The sequence below is a fragment of the Ambystoma mexicanum genome, chromosome 2q (assembly GCF_040938575.1).
Source record: "Ambystoma mexicanum isolate Mex_15411 chromosome 2q, UKY_AmexF1_1, whole genome shotgun sequence".
Lineage (NCBI taxonomy): Eukaryota > Metazoa > Chordata > Amphibia > Caudata > Ambystomatidae > Ambystoma > Ambystoma mexicanum.
This window is the reverse complement of record NC_090924.1, coordinates 1,447,282,903-1,447,302,704: the sequence shown is the minus strand read 5'-3', so window position 1 is coordinate 1,447,302,704 and position 19,802 is coordinate 1,447,282,903. Positions and strand designations below refer to the sequence as shown.

The 19,802-nt window shown below is 45.7% G+C and overlaps 1 long non-coding RNA gene across 1 annotated transcript; it reads left to right on the top strand.

Annotated features, from left to right (window-relative positions):
• Positions 1-4,583: 4,583 nt before the first annotated feature.
• Positions 4,584-19,483, top strand: LOC138569101 (uncharacterized). Its single transcript, XR_011303128.1, has 2 exons — positions 4,584-4,662; positions 19,008-19,483. It is a non-coding gene; the product is annotated as an uncharacterized lncRNA (long non-coding RNA).
• Positions 19,484-19,802: the final 319 nt, after the last annotated feature.

The window sequence follows — 19,802 nt, the reverse complement described above, 5'->3', positions numbered from 1 at the left end:
TCCTAAAACCCCTCCCTCACATCCTGCCTACCCAGACTTTCAGGCGCCTTAAGGAGGGTTTCTGTGGAGAAGCCCGCGAAAGGACGGCGAACAAAGGAACCAAACCTGATTTGGCACACAGAGTAAAACACTAGAAAGACATTTTAAAAAAGAAATGGCAAATAAACCCAGCCAGAACCGTACAAAAATCTATATGGGCGAGCGGGTTTAAGTTCTAGGCTACCAAGATAGCCTAAAACACTACTATGGTTATTTATGATAACCGCGGTAGGAAAAATAGGGTAGTTACCACTGCCACCAGCCAAGTCTTGATGAAATAAAGTCAATGGCAATTTTACATGTTCTGGGAGACAGTAGTCAGTCCCAGAAAATTGAGTCTGAGTTGGGAAGTCTAAAAGACAACCCTGTGCCACTGCACTGAAGGTGATGTGTAACACACAGTAATAGGATGATGCCTGTGGAGTAGGTGAGGCTCCACAGTCCAAGAACACACACAATGTAAAACACACACAGCAAAACACATGTAAGAGTGTGAAAAAAGGCTTGCCCCCTTAGCACGTGAAAAAAAAAAATCCTAGAAATCCAGCAAAGCTGCTGAGGGACTCAGTAGGTAAGGGAAATTAGCCATTCTGGAAAATTCTCCCTAACACTGACACTGCCTTCTTTGGGTGGCTGTGAAGTCACCTGAGCATCACATTCTCTGGCATTTATAGTGTCGTACACTGGCTTGTTTGGTTGGCTGTGAAGTCATCTGAGCATCACATTCTCTGCCATTTATAGTGTCTAGCACTGCCTCCTTTGGTGGCTGTGAAGTCATCTGAGCATCACATTCTCTGGCATGTATAGTGTCTGACACTGCCTTCATTGGTTGGCTGTGAAGTCATCTGAGCATCACATTCTCTGGCATTTATAGTGTCTGACACTGCCTTCTTTGGGTGGCTGTGAAGTCATCTGTGCATCACATTCTCTGGCATTTATAGTGTCTGACTCTTCCACTCTTCCTTCTTTGTGTGGCTGTGAAGTCACCTGAGGATCACATTCTCTGGCATGTACAGTGTCTGACACTGCCTTCATTGGTTGGCTGTAAAGTCATCTGAGCATCACATTCTCTGTCATATATAGTGTCTGACACTGCCTTCTTTGGTGGCTGTGAAGTCATCTGAGCATCACATTCTCTGGCATGTATAGTGTCTGACACTGCCTCCTTTGGTGGCTGTGAAGTCATCTGAGCATCATATTCTCTGTCATGTATAGTGTCTTGACACTGCCTCCTTTGGTGGCTGTGAAGTCATCTGAGCATCATATTCTCTGTCATGTATAGTGTCTGACACTGCCTTCTTTGGTTGGCTGTGAAGTCATCTGAACATCACATTCTCTGGCATGTATAGTGTCTGACACTGCTTTCTTTGGTTGGCTGTGAAGTCATCTGAGCATCACATTCTCTGTCATGTATAGTGTCTGACACTGCCTTCTTTGGGCGGCTGTGAAGTCATCTGTGCATCACATTCTCTGGCATTTATAGTGTCTGACACTGCCTTCTTTGGGCGGCTGTGAAGTCATCTGAGCATCACATTCTCTGGCATTTACAGTGTCTGACACTGCCTCCTTTGGTGGCTGTGAAGTCATCTGAGCATCACATTCTCGGGCTTGTACAGTGTCTGACACTGCCTCCTTTGGTTGGCTGTGAAGTCATCTGAGCATCACATTCTCTGGCATTTACAGTGTCTGACACTGCCTCCTTTGGTTGGCTGTGAAGTCATCTGAACATCACATTCTCTGGCATGTATAGTGTCTGACACTGCCTTCTTTGGTTGGCTGTGAAGTCATCTGAGCATCACATTCTCTGGCATTTATAGTGTCTGACACTGCCTTCTTTGGGCGGCTGTGAAGTCATCTGTGCATCACATTCTCTGGCATTTATAGTGTCTGACACTGCCTTCTTTGGGTGGCTGTGAAGTCATCTGAGCATCACATTCTCTGGCATTTACAGTGTCTGACACTGCCTCCTTTGGTTGGCTGTGAAGTCATCTGAGCATCACATTCTCTGGCATGTATAGTGTCTTACACTGCCTCCTTTGGTTGGCTGTGAAGTCATCTGAGCATCACATTCTCTGGCATTTATAGTGTCTGACACTGCCTTCTTTGGGTGGCTGTGAAGTCATCTGAGCATCACATTCTCTGTCATGTATAGTGTCTGACACTGCCTTCTTTGGTTGGCTGTGAAGTCACCTGAGCATCACATTCTCTGGCATTTATAGTGTCTGACACTGCCTCCTTTGGTTGGCTGTGAAGTCACCTGAGCATCACATTCTCTGTCATGTATAGTGTCTGACACTGCCTTCTTTGGGTGGCTGTGAAGTCACGTGAACATCACATTCTCTGGCATTTATAGTGTCTGACACTGCCTCCTTTCGATGGATGTGAAGTCATTTGAGCATCACATTCTCTGGCATGTATAGTGTCTGACACTGCCTTCTTTGGGTGGCTGTGAAGTCACGTGAACATCACATTCTCTGGCATTTATAGTGTCTGACACTGCCTCCTTTGGTTGGCTGTGAAGTCACCTGAGCATCACATTATCTGTCATGTATAGTGTCTGACGCTGCCTTCTTTGGTTGGCTGTGAAGTCACGTGAGCATCACATTCTCTGGCATTTATAGTGTCTGACACTGCCTCCTTTCGATGGATGTGAAGTCATCAGAGCATTGTGTCGGTCTTCTGGACTTGTTGTCCATGTATCAACACATCAGCAAATCTGTCCTCCATTTCCTCCCCGCTCCAGTAACTAAACTCATCCCGCCCTTTTGTCAGTGCCTGTAGCACCAAGTGACCAGAGAAGTGGCACTGGAGCATGGCATGAAACCTAACAGCACTACATTAAATAACACAATGGAAAGAATGCTCCTTGCACTGTGTGGAGTCTATAATACAATGCACAGCCATAGCCAATATGCACACGCTCTCTTGAAGGACCCTGTCTGCAAATGGTGGCACCCCACTGCATTTCTGCCAGAACACCCATAACGATCACCAACAGGGCATCAATCAACTGCAGGAAAAGCATCAACACACATGGACTCTTCCCTCAATGACTGTGGAACAATCAGACCCTAACATGAAAAGAGTGAGAATCTGTATCCTGGGTGGGCAAAAACTGCGCTCAAACTGCCCGACCCTCAACAAATACTATCCACAACGCTGCCTGATGTCATGATATAAAGGGGAACATGTACAGATGGATTAACACATTTGACAATTTTCATAATGTGATTATTTTCTAAGTATATTGAAAGACCATAAGGTTATTCAAATGTAAGGGAGAATAAAGTGAAGAAGAACATGAATGGTGTTACTTGGAAGCATTTATTGCAGGATTTTGAAAATAAGTAATTCAACACTTAAGACTAAATACATCTTTGCTCATCATGATAATGTGGAGACTGCAGCCAGGCACTTACACAACATCCACACGAGTTGGGCGGTAGCCCTCAAATACGGCAGTAACACTATTACTGCTGCATTTAAGGGTTCGTCCAAACATGAGTCTGGCAGCATCTACCCCAGCTCCAAGTTTGGGGTAAATGAGCCGGAAAAATTCCCATTTTCAGGCACAATTAGAGCAGGACTATTAGTGAAGGCCTATTGCACCGAAAATGCCCTATTGGGTCCAATTGGGTCCTATGGACCCAATGGGGAATAGCCATACCGCCCAACCCTTGATCCAGCGCTTGACCAGGTGACGGCAACGCTATTAGTGCGGGAAGTATCCCGGCAGTAATACCGCCAGGATACTGCCCAACTCGTGATGAAGCCCACCTGTGCAACAAAACAGAAACTCAACATACAATCATTCAAAATAAATTCATCAATTCTAAAAATGTGGCAACTGTTTATCATTAACACCTATTGGAAATGAAAAGCAATGCTCCTGTAACAGAACACCACCAGCCCACAAAATTATTTCAGAGGTGCTCTTAATGGCATGCTGCAGATATCATAATATATTCATGTTTAATCCCTGAAACAGCCTGTTATTAACAATGGGATAAACCAGATTGCACTGACCACCCGAAGACATCACATCTCAGAAGAAGCTGAAATGTACAGAGATAATTCAGTGCAACTAGAAGTTTCATAGAGCAGTCTATACCATGCAGAGTTCAGCAACCCATCCATGCCACAGATTGTTACTTCACTGCATATTTGAATTCTGTTTATAGGTTATAATTAGAGACACAGATCTTATGAAAACTGTAGAAATGCACGGTTGGCAGCCCCTTTAGGAAAGCAAGCACAGCCAAATGATACAGCTTTCAGTCCTACCAGTAGCAGCTGTCCCACTCCCTCACTTCAGCACCATGGATAGCAGCACAGACCAGTGTGGCACCAGAAGTTGATCTTCACAACCATGTATCAATGGACCTATAGGATATAGAATGTTCCTTCCCTCTCATGTACCGCCTCTGTGTGTGCGTGTGTGCGTGTGTGTGTGTGTGTGTGTGTGTGTACATGCCATGCATTGTCTCTGTGTTATTTTGTCTGTTTGTCTCTTGAAGTTACTCATCTCTTGAACCATCGATGGTTTGTTATGTCTTTTCTCATTTTCAGAACTTTTGTGGAGATAGGTCATGGGAACAGTCATTTAGATGCCAGCTACATCATGTGAGTATTAACCATTCTTGTCTGATCCTCATCATTCTTCTTCCTTTCCCAAAGGAGGGATAACTAATGATGTTTATGAATTCTGCATTGCCAACATACATTGCCATCAATGGGTCATCTAGTAAAAGCGCCTAAACATTTCTAGGACATATTAATGTAGCACTTGTGTTTAATGAATTATTATGAATTGCATAATGCGCTACTCCAGTACAAATTTCAAAATCTAAAAATCCTCAAGCACATGGTTTGCTTTGCAGCACGTTGAGCAATCATCGTCTGCCATTGATGGCTACTTTCAAGATAGATTCCTAAAATCAACCCTTGGAGGAGGAATTTAAGAGGTCACCCTTGTTATAGCCAACAGGGAGACTCTGAGAGTTTAGCCAAAACCCAATCAAGGAAGTGTGCGGAGCAGTCAATGCCTAGCCTTAGGAGAGGGTGAGCGTGGTCAGGGGCCCCAGAGAATCCACCCAGAATAACACACAATAATTCAGATCAGACAGTCACTTAACAAAATCCAGTTATTTTTGAGGCCTTTAAGAAAACACTAAGAAATTAAACTAGCAGGTATTATTATAAGACACAACCATATAGCACAACTATATACATTTTCCAATTCACTTACAATGCATCTATCAATACATAACCAGATAAGTCTGGTAAGTAATCCAATGCAGGTAAAATGCATAGAACCAAGCACAAGCACACTCCAGTCCTAGGATGTGTGATGCCTACTGCCCGGAAGCCCAGGGTTCCAGTACAGGGGTCTCCATGGAAGATGCCATGGGCCTCTGGTGATAATGTCAAACAGTTCACAACTATTTCCAAATTAAGTGATGAAACCAAGATTTGATCCCAGGCAGTGATTTAAGGTATCTTCCTCTATTTAGTTAACATAAGTATTCGTTACAGTTTGGGTTTCAAAAGAAGAAATACAAGTTTGTAATCAATGCATTTGAAAGTACACATATAACATAAAACAATAACCTCACATTATATAAATCATTTCAGAAACATGTCAAGTAAAAACAGGATCATAGGTTTAGTTTAACCATCCCGACTAGATGATCACATTAAAAGCTTAAAAAAGTGAGTACATTTTTAAATCTGTTTTCACAGCAAAATATGGGTGCGAAAAATGTATTCACAGTGAAAGAAAAGGCAAAGCAATGCAATGCATCCACTGGAGTCTTCATTTCACACATCATGCAAGTTTCTGCTTCCCTCCCATGTAGTATCACCCCCATGTACACATCTTAATGGGCAATAGTCCATCCCAGGCTCCCCTGTGTCTGGCTATCAACCTCTAATCGCCTTCATGGTAAGGCTTTGTTGACTCAAAGCAACACTTCAGAGGGGCACCTGTGTCCCTCCTGTGCTGTGATGTTTCACAGGATAAAGTGTGAGCATCGAGATGAGGCAAGGCAATATGGACAGTGGCAACGTTATTGGGTACCAGGGCTCTCCTCAAGCTTGAGGGAGTCCCAGTCCACATTTCAAATACAGTCTGCAACCAGGCCAGGACCCCGTTTGTGAGAATAGCAAACATGATAGAAAAATCAAATGCATCAGATGTGATGTAATCTATGATCATTTCATGGCATAACAGAGTGAGATTCCCATTAAGTACATCACATATGAACCTTTCCACATCCAGTGCTCTTGCAAACTCTCTATACAAGCTTTATTTATTATTTAGACTGTTCTTGCATAATTTCCAACCCAGTCCGCACTACACTGCCTAGCGTGAGGGAGGCAAAGAGAGAGAAAGCAGGAACAGCCCAGAAAAAAAGAGAGACTAAGGGAGAGAGCGACACAGAGTGACACATAGAGGGGGAGAGGGACTTATGAAGTGATATGGGGCGAGACAGAGACTGTGTCTGACTGAGATACTGTGTTTTATAAATAGTGACTGAAAGACTGCATAGGAATAGGATGTCAGAAATGTCTAGGATGAGAGACTAGGATGCAGGAATTGGATGAGGGACATTGACAAGGGTCTGGAACAAAGCACGTGGACATGGGCGTGGACTAGGTTAAGCAGGAGTGACCAGTCCAAGCAATAACGACTGGTATGAGGGAGTGGGGTAAGAAAGAGGGTCTATAACGAGGAAGACGATGAAGCACTAGGACAAGAGACTAAAATAAGGGATCCTGACAGAGGAGTAAGATTAGGAAAAGGGATTAGGATGAGGAAGAGCAACTAAGAAGAGGAGCTAGGCAAGGTCCTAGGATGAGGGACTAGGACAATAGTCTAGGATGAGGGACTAGGAAGAAGAAGAGGGACAATTGTGAGGATGAGGGTGGATGAAAAGGGATATATGCGTAACAGTTAATTGAGAAGCCACCCTCAACACAGTGAGTCCCTTCCCTCCCCACTGTTTAACAGATTCTTTTTTAGCCCTATCTCAGACACATATTATGCCCCTTGGATACCTTGCTCCTGAGCGAACAATGAGTCAAGAACCAAGCCAGTGTACGGGAAATATATTGGTATTTATTTAAGTAAAAAATAATAGAAATTTGCATGAAAATGTCAAAAACAACACTTTATCCGTGGCACACACAATCAACTTCTCTCACCACAAATAAATCACAGAAGTGAGTTAAAAAGAACACAGACACAACTCTTTCTGTAAGTTTCACCTCACAAAATAATTACACTGAACAATAAAGAAGGCTCGTATGTAATGTTGTGTGACTTTGATTTTCCGGCAGCCTTAAAAGGCTAGTAGTTGGATTTCAAGATAGTTGTAATTTCGCCCACACTTTTGCGTTAAAATAAACACAGGGTGATTTTTCTCTTTGTTTTTCAGAACCCCCTTTTGCTTTGGTCTAGGTTGGGAAATCGGACCGAAAAATGTAAATGCTTTGGGGAATTTTGGATTTCAGACCCCCCTTATTGAAAGGCCAATGTTGGGAAAGCTGGATAAAAATGGTTGGACTGATTTAAGGACAAAGACACCCCTCTACCTTAAAGAAGTCGGGGTCATCTGGACAACAAGGATTACCTAATTAAATTATAGGCTATAGTTTTCAGCGCACACTGGGAAGTGAGCTTTGTTAATTTCGAATTTTAACAAAATTCAACACATAGTGTTCTGCCAAATGGGGAATTAATTAAATTATTATGTTTGGTTATTATATGATGTGCAATGGCATTTATAACGCGCCTATATGCAAGTGTTTCAAGGCGCGACGATGCAAGGGAGGGGGAACAGAGGGAAGACAGAGACAATGATCTTACTAGGCCAGGTCACATAGAGATCGCGCATATGCATGGGTAGGAGGAAGGGGAAAAGTGCAGAGGGACGAGGGAGGGGGCAGTGCAGTACATGGGAACGAAAGTAAAAATAAATAGAATAAATAAAAGCAACAACTAAAAGTGCGTCCAGCTGGGGCGTGGCCTGCTGGCAAGCAATGCAGATGTGAGTCCCCTCGATCTCCCGTGGCCGCCGACATATTCTGTGTTATAATCTTGAACTAGTCGCAACAAAACTATACAGAAGACACTGATTGCTGGTCCCGCGCTGAGGCATGTTCATGTGCAGGAAACGCGACTAAATCTGCCCGAAAAGCAAAGATACACTGTCTGAGACAGAGGCGTGCCGCCGACGTGGGGAAGTGCAGGCAAGATGGCCACCGGAGCTGCACAGCCCTAATGAGAGACGGACCGCCATTATAGCAGCACACCACAATCACAGTGGGGAGATCAGCGGAACATCACCTCCCACTAAAGTTGAACTGGACTCCCGCATGCGAGCCACACTGTCCTTTGAGAGGCACCACCCTTCCTGGCTGCCAGGCCATAGCTTTGAAGAGCAGACCAGGCGACACCGATTTATGACTGCCGAAGAAGCAGGCGCTGTATGGGACCATGGAGGCTCGGGCCGAAGCGCACGCAGATGTCCTAACAGCCCGGAAAACCCCGGGAGACCTCCTGCAACACCATCACATAGGTTCCACCCATGGCACAAGAAAGGAGGCAAGAATCATTGAGGGACCAAGAGTGTGCTTTCCCCCCGGTTGGTGCAGCAGATGAATGCCTCTGAGTTCCCGGTGCATGGATCACACCCGCTGCGCAGAGGAGCAAGCAGGGACCCGGGGACGTGCGGAGCATGACCCCCCTCAACTGAAGCAACTGGCGGCAGTCATGGTGTGGGGCCCGTGGCTCTGCCCTTTCACTGCTGCATGAGCTCAGAACCCCCGTGCACGGCCGAGCAGAAGAGGTGTAAGGCACAACAGCTAGGCGGGAGGAGGACACTGGATATGGCCTGCTGCCGGAAAGGGACCCGCAGCTCCTACAGGACATAACGGCTCCTCCTGGTTTTCTCCCCATCCCTGCCTCGGGGTTCCTGATAGAGCTTCCCCAGAATCTACGGCCACCACACGGAAAAACACCTGGGGGACCACCCAGCGGTACAGCTCCCGGGAGTTACTACTAGCAAATCCCTGCAAACTCAGGACTATTGCACTCTGCCCTAGACCCACTCATAAGTCCACAGTAGACTTGTCTGGGGGCATGGCTGGAAACAAGACGCCCCCCTTTTTATTTAGGGTATTGATCTCGTGGGTTCCCATCACTCCTGGAACGTGTGTGACCCGGCAGGAGACATTGCACATCCTCCTCCTCGCGAATCAGGACAACGAGAGGACACCTCCTCTGGAAACATTGCCTCAGAACTCCTGAACGGTTTCCGACACCGATAGGAGGTAAGAGACCACTGGGGATGCAGAGGGGGTGCAACCCTTGTGCCAAAGCCCACTCTCCCTGGGCCGCGAAAGGCGAATGCAGAAAATCCCTTTGGGGCACTAGATTTGTGCGTGGCATCTGTACCACGGTCAGGCCAGGCCAGACATCCAGGTGGCACCTTCATACGGCGGCAGCGTGCCTTCACCCCTAGCCAAACAGAAGTAAATGAAAAGTCACAATGCCTGGGATTGAGGCCTGAGCGCAGGGGGACGGTGAAGCCAGGGAGGATTATGGCGGAATTATAAGTGAGTGACCTGCATTATTCATGCTCTCCCTGGAACAGTGGTTCCCCCCACACTGCTTCTGGCCACACTCCGTTTGGCACCTTGCGGTAAGGTGAGCTGTCCATTGCCCGATATATTGCCATTTCCATGGGGTCGAAGTAGTGGGAGAACGCTGATAACACCACATAACGCCTAGGCCCACGCACGGGTGGAGTGCACACAACACTACCACCCCCTAGTTACTGCCACAGTGCTCCTCTCCCACCTGCACTGTCTTCCCAACCTGGGAATGGAGGGAGTAACTCTGCTCCATTCCATTGTGCCTCTTGTCTCAAGGGAATATCCCAACCCACAGTGCTTTGGTGCATTGCAAGGGGGAAAATAAAACCATAAAATCGAAGACAATATGCCTGGTGCAACACCACACTGAGTGGACCTAAGCCTACACATACTATCATACTGAGGGACTATATTGAGTGGCGAGGGCAATTCTGACAACTGTTCTGCCTGTAAAGAGTAATACCATCAATTGCCTGGTCACAGTGGCTCACCTGGAAGGACGTGCCCGCCGGTGCTCGGGCCCCTCCTGCCCTCATCCTCTGTCGTCGAGACACCGAACTTGCTAACTCTGTAGATCCTTCACTCCACGGCAATTGTCATACTAAGCATGGGCAAGGATAAGACCAGGAAAGCTGCCACACAGAGCACCATGGACCAATATGCGACCAGTGTGCCCGCCAGTACGGCGGAATCAGAGCGACAGGTGGCACCTCCTTTGCCAACTGAATCACTATCATTAAATGACGTAATGGCTGCCATCGCCAGCTCCCGTACGTCCATGGAGAAAAAGATGGACGGCCCAACAGCAGAAGTGTCCTTCCTTAGCCATGATCTCCAGAAACAAATCTGCCGGACCACGAAAGTGGAACATCGCATCTCTGGCATGGAGGGCGACCTCGGCGGGGTACACGACACCTGTCACAGAGAATGTCAGGCATGATGGCCTTGGAGGCTCGAGTGGAGGAGGGTGAGGGCAGATCACACCGCAATAACATCTGCATTCTGGGCCTTCCAGAGAGCACGGAGGGGCCCAGCATGGAACTCTTCTTGGAGCAATGGTTGGCATACCTCTTTGCCTCAAAACCCCTCTCAGAATTGTTCTCGATCGAAAGAGCCCACCGAATGCCCACAGGGAAGCCCATCCCGGGAGCCCCCCAAGAACAGGCATCGCTAAACTTTTAAGCTTCCGGGACAGGTCCGCAATTCTGCAAATGGCCCACACTAAAGGAACAATCACATATAATGGTTCCAGAATTGCCTTCTTTCCTGAATACACCCGGGAGGTTCAGAAAGCTAGGCAATCTTTTGAAAACCTAAAGAGGAAACTTCAGTCTATGAATGTGAAGTACGCATGCTTTTTCCAGCCCAGCTCAAAATCTACCACATGGGCATGTCAGTGCACTTCACAGATCCACAGGAAGCTTGGAGATGGGCAGAAAATCACATTGAAGGGAATTGGGAGGCGGAGTCCCCGGACCCTGGGGGTAGACCGCGAGCACGATGAAATCGCACTATACCTGCACAACAACATCAACCGAAGGAACAAAAGGTCCAGGTGCAAGAACTGGACACCTGACGTTAATGATCTGAATGTGTCAAACACTGGAAGAAGGAGAGGGGGTGGATATTGAAGAGCTGACACACTATACGGAGGGCTTAATATAACCCTTGCACGCCCTCACTGAATGGCTATCTATGTAAATGTTGGTGGCCACTGAGACCACCCCTCAGAAGCCTCCTACAGAGGCAATAAACTCTTGGTTGTATGAAGTTGTGGCAAATTGGGTTATTAGGTTAACGCTGACATGATAGTTCTTAAGTGTCAGCAATGTTCGGGTGACAGATACTTCGGTTTTGGGCAGAGTATAGCGTGTGAGAGGTAAAAGTTGTAAAGGGCTTAATGTTGTTTAGGTAACTTCATTTTGTTACACAGCAGAAGATGTACAATCCATCACCACACATTTCCCAGAATCATTTTGACTTGGTCACCCAGCGGATATATCACAGACCCCCGTATGACACAATTTCCATAATCCTGGTACCAACTGCCATAGATGGCTCTCAATCACATTTCACTAGCACCTATTGAATGGCCCAGATCTGTCAAAATACTCACCTGGAATGTGAACCGAATGGGCTCCTGGATTAAGCGGTGTTTTATCACCCCATTTCTGAATAGACACTCACCTGACATAGCCATTATCACCGAGACACATCTGGCAGGATCGGTCAGTACGTTTTTCCGGAGAACAAACTACTGCACCGCATTCCACGCGGGATACACCATGAGATCCATGGGCACATTGGTCTTACTGCACAAGCGCATCCCGTTTACCCCACTTATAGTGGAGCAAGACCCTAGAGGCCGCTATGTGACGCTCTGGGGTGAAGCACTACTTATTGCGGCAATGTACCCCCCACCGGGACTCGGAGATGAACTCTTAGACAAGTTAATTATGCTGATGGCAAAACACCAACCAGACATGTGGATCCTAGGGGGGGATTTCAACAACGTAATGAGCAATGTGCTGGACCGCCCCCACATTTGGGGCCGCAACCCAGCCACACTAAATTAGCGACATTTATATCAGCCTTAGGTTTCCGTGATGTATGGAGGGAACTTCACCCTAGAGATAAATGCTACTCATTCCAATCAGGGGCCCACGGCTCCCTCTCCAGACTAGATTACCTCTTCCTCCCGGGCATAGATATACGCAGGGTACTCACTGTGGAACTACTTCTCCGGGGCATCTCGAACCACTCACCACTCGTGATGGAGATGCGTGTGAATGAGTTGACTCCCCCTAGGACATGGCGACTGAACAACTATTATATGGGCTTCCCTGAGCTAATCGACCGCCTCACTGAAAAAAACTGATTAATATTTTGAATTAAACTCCACGGCGGTTGACACTTCTGTGGTGGTTTGGGAAGCATACAAGACAGATCTCAGGGGGGAGATCATTTCCTGGACCTCTAACAAAAAAATTGAACACCTGCACAAGGTGACAGGGGTGGAAAAGGAGCTGGAGGTATGGGAGGCTAAATACATTCTCGATAAAGCCCCTGAGACTCAGTGGTCTCTTTTGAAGGCTAGGAAAGGTCTCTGCAACACTATGTTGAATAATGCCAAACACACACATAGGGAATCAAGGGCCTGGATCTATGAACATGGGGATAAAGCAACTAAGATGCTAGCTTGGCTAGAGAGAAGAGATGAGGGGCAATGATACATTAGGGAGATAGTGAATGAACGCGATGAACGGATCTGCTCAGGTCAGGAAATGGAGGAAACCTTTGCTAAATTCTATGCCACCCTTTAGCACTGTCATGCTACCACACCTGTCCGAGCAACAAAGAACACAACTAGACAGTGACCTCACTGAAGCTGAGATTGCTGAAGATATGGCACAGCTGCTATCTGGGAAGACTCTGGGCCCTAACCGAGTCCCGGTTGAAACCTGGGAAAAACTTGGCTGTGAAAAGATAGCAGCTTCCCTCCATAAAATGTTGCTCCACGCTAAAGAGCAAGGCACCCTTCCACCAGATCGGCGCAGTGCCACCATCGTGGTCATTCCCAAATTGGGCAAACCCCCAATTATGTGCTTCATATTGTCCCATATCGTTGAGCAATGGGGAAACTAAAATACTCGCTAAACTCCTCGCCAACAGACTGCAACGCGTTATCTCCTCTCTGATTCACCCTGACCAATGTGGCTTTATGCCACATAAATCCACACGTATGAATATACGACACCTTCACTTACTACTGGAACAGGCCCCCATTATAGACGCGCCTCTTGCGCTGTTGGCGATCGATTTTGAAAAGGCGTTTGTTTCGGTCATATGGGACAGTCTATGAGAAACATTGAGGAGAATAGGGTTTGGGGAATTGTTTCTGAGTTGGGTGCAATTATTGTACGAGGGACAACAAGCTGAGGTGAGAGTGAATGGATGGTCCTCCAAGCCCTTCCCACTTGGCAAGGGAATGCATCAGGGGTGTCCTTTGTCCCCCTTCCTCTTCACATTGGTGATCGAGTCCCTCGCCTTGTGGCTCCGACAGAGTAACGCTTGGACAGAATTGTGATGGCCGGAAGGCAACGAAGATAGAGTGTCCCTATATGCGGACAATCTCCTATTATACTTAAGCGACCCAACCCGTACCTGTCCAATAGTTACGGAAATACTAGCATGTTTCAGCAATTTTAGTGGGCTTAAAGTTAACTGGAGGAAATCGATTCTTTTCCCGGTAAAAGGAGGAAAACTCACAATTCTGCATGATTTTCCTTACATGGTGGACCCAGCAGGATTCTGATATTTGCGAGTGTAGGTCTCCGGGAACCTATCAAACTATGTGGCCCATAACCTATGCCCGGTCACTGACAGCTTTGCTGATGACACGAGCCACTGGAAGATTCTCCCCTTAACACTGATGAGAAGGGCCGCTCTTTTCAAAATGATGGCACTACCATGATTTCTATATGTCTTACAGAACGCCCCGCTTAAAATTCCCGACCTCGAATTTGCTCGAATTGAGAGCTTGCTCAGGGAACTTATATGGGGGCGGTGGACAATCCTGCATCACGCTAACCACACTGCAAAGATCGGTTTGGGAGGGGGCTATAGGGGTGCCACGACTCCAGACCTATTACTGGGCGAGCCAAATGAAGGTGATCAATGACTTACTTCATGGTGATCGAGAATTGCCACACATTAAAGCAGAGCTCGCCAGTACTCGCGACATGGAACCATTGACCTAATCTATTAACCCCTCACTAGACCACAAACGATGGCGGCACACACCGCTACGATCTGGAAACAAGCACACACCTTTATTGAGTGGGGGAGTAACGTGACCACGGTGCAACCCCTATGGCATAACGGCAATTTGGCCAAGGTGGGGAAACTCACTCCATGGCCAAGGTGGAGGGAGGCAGGGATTAATGACGTGTGTGATGTCCTTGCTGAAGGTAATATAGTCTTGTTCGAAAATGTGCAGGATAGATTCCAAATCCTTGGTACTGAATGCTATCACTACACACAACTGATTCACACCCGGCAGGTATGGCGACACCTGAGAGCACGCCCTTGGAGCACAACATACTGCCCTCACGCATCCCCACCAAACTCACCTCCATCCTATATAATACCATGACATCCTTTGCCACCCCGGAACTGACCAACCTTAAAGCTAAATGGGAAGCAGATGTAAGTACTATAGAACTAGAAGACTGGATACTGTTGCTGATGCATCCGCATGAGATTGCGATCTCCTCCAGACTCTGTCTGATCCAACTTAAAGTGCTTCATCATATTTACTATCCCAGAACTGCACTGCACAGTTGAAATCATGCCTCAAACCCAAATTGCCTAAGATGCTAGGAAGAAGAATGCACGTTCATACATATTCTGTGGGAATACCCTCCAATTACCACTTTCTGGAGTGATTGCTGTGATAGATTGTCAGAGACTCTTGCTCGTACAATACCACTTGATGCAAAAACACTATTATTTGGTATGCCTGACGAAAACACTGCCAATAAGTGGGAGGGACTGTTCTTGGCCACTGCAGCAGTCTTGATGAAATGCAACATCGCGCAAAAATGGGGCGCCTCGGATTGCCCGACCCTGGCCCAATGGATCGCCCATATGGACATATGTGCAGCCATAAAGCGTAGAATATAGGCTGCAAGAGGCTGCCCTATAAAGGCTAACAAAATATGGGGACGATGGGAAGAAGGAGGGGTCTGAAAATCCCTTATGTACTAAGATGAAAGAATGGTGTGGTGACACAAGACACTTGTGCGAACTATACCGTGATGCTGTACATCGATATAATTGAGAATGTGATCTGGATGTATGAATGTGAATTGGTGATCGTAAGTTTTCTTTAGTTTTGTCGATAAACCCAATTAAAAAAGTATTAAAAAAAGAAAAATTGCGGCCAGCTGGTGGCAAAGGTAAGTGCAGAGATCAGGTGTCAAGTGCTGGTAGGGGGCTGTAGGGATACAGAAAACAGTACCCAAGTGCAGAGGATGCCAGGGAGGCAGTGCAGTGGTGCAACTGGCGGGGGAGGTGACCTGGGGCCGATATCAGAGGGTAGCCAGGTGACCAGTGCAGTTTCAGTTTCAGCCAGGAGTTCAGAGGTGAGAGAAGGAGAGAAATCAGAAGCAAAGAGGAAGGTTTTGAGGTGCTTCCGGAACTGGAGATGGTTCTCCTCAAGTTTCAGGGAGGCTTTTCCAGAGGGTGGCCCCAATCAAAGAAAGAGATCTACCACCAACTCGTTGATAGGAGAATCGACTAACCCTGAGGGAGTTGGAAGCGGATGAGAGAAGAGCTTGAGAAGGAAGATATTTAGGAAGAAAGAGTTGAAGGTATTGAGGTCCAGGCCCCAGAAGGGCTTGTGGACAATGCAGAGGGTTTTGAACTTAAAGGAATAGTGCACTCAAAAATTGTACTATCCCAATCGTTCGGCAACTCGTTATAAGCATTCATCGATATGCATCTTACCTTAGTTTTCCTCACTTTTACACGTGCAAAAACAATGTGTTGAGCGTGGCCATCTTGTGCTAATCTTATCCGTGGATCGATAGTCCTAAGCTCAAGTGCGCTTGCTGCAATAAATCAAAACACCCACCCCCAATGCTGACATCACTTGTCCAAACGATCTGCTCCACCTATTTTCATTATGTTCATGGCCAGCGTAGCCCAACATGCTACATCATCACCCTATCAGTAGAAACCGGAAGATAAACACAAGATAAACACAGACATGCTCACACAGAGTGTACCTTCTCTGTCTTGCCCTAAATAGCATTTGCGTACAGAATAGTTCAATAATACATCAACAATAGTTTAAAGTGCTTTTATTTTTCAAAGAATGTTCACAAGAAATTATAAAGCAGGTAAGTTAGAGCTGACTACGATTGCATGACTCTCAAGCTACGCAGATTACCAACATTTCCACGAATGTGCACACAGACCATTTTTGAGGGAGGAGGAACGGAAGATGAAGTGGTTGGTGCCATGTTAATCGCCACACAAAGCAGTTGAAAAGATTGCGTACGATAAAACACTTTCGAGAGACCTGAAGGGACTCACCGATTTCTGTCACACTGGAGATTTGGAGGTGTTCCATAATATGTGCCTAAAGTACAGGCCCAAAAGTTTGCATTTTGGCATAGACGGTATGGTGGTGAGAACGAGATTAGCCATACTTGCCCATAACAATAACGTAGGTAGGGATCAAGCGAGAACTTCAGGAAAATTGGGGGTGGATGTGTCTACAAGGCCTTTACAAAACGAAGCAAACAATGGGTGGCCAAGACAATATACAAGGAAATGGATTTTGAATTTGTCAAAGATCTGACATTGACTGTGTTGGCCGTGCATACTCATGGACAGGAAGCTGATTTTGTTTCCCGGACCCATACAATGCCACAACACATTGCAAACGAGCCTTGTCCTCCAAAATCCGAACTTGTCGTAAAAGCATAGTTCTAGATTCAAATTATTTGTAGCTCTCTGTAAAATGCGTTCACATTTACATCTGGAGGTGTTATCAATGCCAAATCATAAATAACAAAAAATAAAATTTGAATTGAAAATAAACTGTAATTGAATATTGCACCCCTTGGTTAAACTATATTAAATGTGATATCCCGCATCAGAGTTATTGGTTTAGACAGTGCCCAGTATTTGAGTTTCACTAGATCATACCAATATATTGTCCAGTTCATTCTAGTGTGTGATTTCCTACATACAAATAAAATCACAAAAGTTCTCTCAGTACAGAGTGAATTTGGAAAGGCCTAGACAGAACCAGTGATCTCGACACAGTGAGCATCTGAATGAAGGTGAGATCATTGGAGGCACACCGCTCCGGGATAGCAGACAGTCAGAGACATTCGATGTTGGCTTTGTTATCCTGTGCCACCCAAGTATGGTCAGCCTTCCGAAAACTGATCTGACACCAAGGGCACACCCTACTTGAATAGTGGGAACCAATTCTTCAACGCCTCATTCCCCTTCCTGACTTGACACATCCCAAGATGAACCGTTTTTTTTTTATTCAGTGGCACGATCAGGCACTTTCACGAGCTACTGCCTTTTTAAAAACATGTTGACACACTGCTAAGGGTTGTGCTGTGTCACCTGTCTTGCATGATGGTTACAGAGAGGGCTGACCCAGGCGTCTTTTGGAAGGCCACAGCTCCAGTAATGAGATCACACACAGTGTCTGAACATGCACCGTTCATGGTAAAACAGTGTACATAAAAGTATTACATAGGGGGCGGAAGGCAACAATTGGTGGTTTTTTGCTCATCCGTCTATTGATTGCAGTGTGTGTAGGCTAGGTTCACCTCTCCATGTAGCTAATGCTACGGTCTATCTAACTCACACAAGTTACATTGCGAACGACATCATAATAGGCTAGAGCCAGCTACTCCATCAACAGATAACCCGCTTGGTTGAATGAAACAGTTCTGGACGAGGGTGAGGTTAGCGTTATTTGGAATTTGATTTGAGGGCTGATAAACACTTGTGCGTTGCATCAACACACACAATTTGTGAATGTGGACATGTTAACGTCTCGTAAAATATCTTTAAATGGATGTATCAAGCTGTCCTTTCTGTTCTGAAACACTGTCCTGCCTCAATGCCTTTTTTTCCCTGCATTCTTTGCCGAAATCGAAAGCTAAACACCTCTGCCTTTGAATACGTCAAGTGCCTTATTGTAATTTGGCCTTGAACGCTAGGCAGCAATTGCTCGAAGAACATGAATCATGGGGAATAGAAAGAAAAAAAAATAACTATATTGAGAGTGGACATGTACCACCAATTTAAGGTGAAATTGTGTGATACATCGTACAGAGCGCTTGATCGTGGACGCAAACTAACCATGGAATTTCCAGAATTTATGTAAATTCAAGTTTACATAACATTTTTATTGGGATTAAAAACAAATAGAGTGCAGTGCTGTATGCATAATAATTAATTGATGGTGGGGTAAACATTGTCCATGTGCAATGTGATTGCTTTTCGAACAGTTATCTAGCAAACTTCGTTACAATGACATCTGACTGGGGTTGAGCTGAATGGTTGCTATTTTTGTTCTTTGTTTCCTCCATGTGGTTCTCCATCCCATTGGGAGTGCTACCTACTTCACAGCGCACAAATTGTACTCAACTCATGGTCTCAAGTAGTAAACCTTGTTTTCATTTGTGTGTTAAATGTTGGTTGTGTTGTGCTTATATTCAAATAAAGAACGACTACTGAAATGTATTTCTATTGTGTTTTGTTCGCAGATGCTTTGTACCGTACTGCCCGCGCCATAGCTTCCAGGTGCCAGCAGATGGATTCTGGAATCACCACTGGGGGATTACCAAGAGCTGTGCTTTTTCAATCAATGTAGGAAAATCAATATGGCCCTATATGTCCATTTGTGTTTCCGGCAATAAGTAGCAACATGTCAGCATTCATGATGTAAGAACGTGGAGAAGCAAGAAGATTGGGCTTTGAAACTGCAAAAAAGATATGCCTTCTCCCACACATAGCACCACTGGGGGTCATTGAATTGTTTTGTTGATGTGCAATATGGAAAGACAAGGACACAAAAGGACAAAGAACATTGAGTGTTCATCGTAAAATCTGAGTAGCTCGAGATTCATGCAATTGTCATCAGCTCTAACTTACCTGCAAAATTTAAAAACTATATTGTTTCCTGGAGTTCATACTTTATTGTGAACATTCTTTGAAAAATAAAAGCACTTGCAACATTGCAGACTATTGTTGATGTATTATTGAAATATTGTATATGCAAATGTTATTAAGGGCAAGACAGAGAAGGTACACTCATTGTGAGCATGTCTGTGTTTACCTTGTGTTTATCTTCATGTTTCTGTGGCTATGGGAGATTAAATGGCACGTTGGGCTTCGCTGGCCACGAATGTAATGAAAATAGGTGGAGCAGATCGTTGGGACAAGTGATGTCAGCTTCAGGGCGGGTGTTTTGATTCATTGCCATGAGCACACTTAAACCTAGGGCGAATCTTTCGCAGATAAGATTAGCATAATATGGCCGCACCCAACACGTTGTTCTC